The 2,590-nt window shown below is 42.9% G+C and overlaps 1 pseudogene; it reads left to right on the top strand.

Annotated features, from left to right (window-relative positions):
* The first annotated feature begins 555 nt into the window (after nucleotides 1-555).
* LOC102492340 (coiled-coil domain-containing protein 172-like) lies at nucleotides 556-1,992 on the top strand (annotated as a pseudogene).
* The last annotated feature ends 598 nt before the right edge of the window (nucleotides 1,993-2,590 follow it).

The following is a 2,590-nucleotide window of genomic DNA, read 5'->3' as shown; positions in this document are numbered from 1 at the left end:
TTTTTAAGACTTTTTGCTATAGGGCACCTGTGCTCACTGAAGAGACAGAAAGCAATAAATCACCCCCCAGCATGTGTGGGGGGAGATGGCCACACCACAATCCCTCTGCCTCCATTCTCTTCTTGGGATTTTGGGTGTGCATGCATTCGTGCCCAGTGTGAGTTTAGAGCCACTGGGTCCGGGACTGGAGCTACAGTCAACCACATGGAAGTCCAGCACCTTAACACGATGCCACTTGCTGGCCCCCAGTTTTCAGTATTTTTAAAAGTTTATTTTTTATTTATTCTGAGAGAGAGAGAGAAAAGAGGGAGAAAGAGGAGAATTTCCAAAAGGATCACTGCCATCCATTTCCGGTTTGGGCCGGCCTGCATCACAGGCATGCAAGGAGCAGTCTGGGACACAGTCCAGGACCTTTGCCATGTGGGTCCCAACTTAGAGTTTATTTTTATTATTATTATTATTGGTATGCCACGAAGCATCTGTCCTGGCCTGTGTTCTTAAATGCATCCGAATGGCTCTTAGAATCCCTGTAGGTGGTCAGAGCTGGAGCTAAAGAGCAGAGAGGCAACGCCTATGACACACTTCCTTTAGAAATAAGTGCTGGAGCTGGTCGCCTGGGGGGTGTTCATCCTCAGACTTGGTTATAAAATATTGATCATGGAAAGAGGATCCGCAGCAGCCCGGACCTGAGATGTGTGTGGAGCCCTTGTTCCAGCACATCATCTTCACCGAGCATCGGGCTGAGGGAGAGCCGCCGTTTGGTGTGAAAAGTACAGTCGGAAGGGGAACCAGCAGTTAGCGTAATGGCTATGTCCCTGGATTCCCATGTAGTCGACCGCGGTTCGTGTCCCGGACCCGGTGGCTTAAAAAACTCACGCCGGGCACATGTGCGTGCGTGCCCAAGATCCCGAGAGGAGAATGGAGGAGAAGGGATTGCGGTGTGACCATCCCCCCTGGGGGGTGATTTCTCGCTTTCTGTCTCTATGTCTCTCTCTGTCTGTCTGGCGAGCGCACGCGCCCTACAGTGAAAATCTCTCCCAAAAAAAAAAAGTACAGTCGGAAGGAACCAGATGTCGTGAAAAAGTTAAGAGAAGAACAGAGGAGCTGAATGAAGAGAAAATCAAGTTGGAATCTTAAGCTTCCGCCGTTTTCTGAAAAATCCTTCCTCTTACAGCTTTTGAGAACTCACGAAAATGCTTTAGAAAGACAGCGCGGTGAAATTACAAACCAAAGAAATAACGCTTCTCCAAACCTTTGAGGTTACAAAGAGCAAAGTGACAGAGGAGAAGAAAAACGCATTAAAGAAATTACAGACTTCAATAATGAGTATGAAATAACAAAGAAAAGAAGACATTGTCTAGATTGAAATATCTGACTTAGAAAACCAGGTACATGTTTTGAAAAGGGAACTGAAGTCCATGCAGTATGGCAGTGATCAGGTAAATGGACTTCAGAAACAAAAAAATGACTTGATACAAGAATTACTTTCTAGAGAACACTGAAAGTTTTTGAAGATGAAGAGGATGAAACCATTTGTGCTAAGAAAAATTAAAAATAAGTCGGGAACCAGCAGTTAGCATAATGGCTATGTCGTTGGACTCCCACATTGTCGACCATGGTTTGCATCCTGGACCCAGTGGCTTAAAACTCATGCCGGGCACGTGTGCGTGCGTGCCCAAGATCCCGAGAGGAGAATGGAGGAGAAGGGATTGCGGCGTGACCATCCCTCCTGGGGGTGATTTCTCGCTTTCTGTCTCTATGTCTCTGTCTGTCTGGCGAGCGCACACGCCCTATAGCGAAAATCTCTAAAAAAAATAAAAATAATTAAAAATAAGTGAAAAGCCTCAAAATGATGCTGAGTGTTTAAGACTTAAAAAGGAATTAGAACTTTATAAGGAAGATGACATGGAAAGTGTTTAGGAAGCTCTCCAAACAGAAATAGAATTTTTAGAGTTGACCTTGGTACAGAAAGATCTTCAGGAAAACAAATAACCTGTAGAGAATTGATCAGTCAATTTGATCAAAGCTTCTTAGAATCAATCATTGTGATAAATACATAAATTGTACCCATTATAACTTACAGAAAACACAAGAAGGTCCAGAATATTCAAAGTGGTTAAATAGAATTGGTTTATTAGGGCTTTAAGATAGTAAATTTTTAATCCTATTACTCCCGGGGAGGGGGAGAGGGATAAAGAAATAAGAAGTGCTGCTAAGTTGCTGGTTAAGATGAGACTGGAAGGAAAAGGGGACACCCATTCTGTCTTTAAAAAAATATATTTGAAGTCAACTTGAGCTTTTTCCATTTTCCCAGTGGTGCTTTTACAGGGTTGTTTGGTTTCTAGGAAGCTGTCTACCGCCACCTTATGGCAAATAATTGAAAAGAAACTCATTAAATTCTGTGAACATCTAAGTACCTGGTCATTTTCTAGTTCATCTTTCTCTGATGCAATGGAAAATTAGTCTGCACTCAATTGAAGAATATTACCTCTTCTTAGACTCTGAAAATTGTCTCTCTCATCTACTCAAAGATGTTCATAATCTATCCATCTGTCTTGCATCATCCATTTTCTTTTCTCTGTTGACCTAG

This window comes from Tupaia chinensis, unplaced genomic scaffold (genome assembly GCF_000334495.1).
Source record: "Tupaia chinensis unplaced genomic scaffold, TupChi_1.0 Scaffold000048_1, whole genome shotgun sequence".
Lineage (NCBI taxonomy): Eukaryota > Metazoa > Chordata > Mammalia > Scandentia > Tupaiidae > Tupaia > Tupaia belangeri.
The sequence above is the reverse complement of the archived record's forward strand: the minus strand, read 5'-3'. Positions and strand labels throughout refer to the sequence as shown.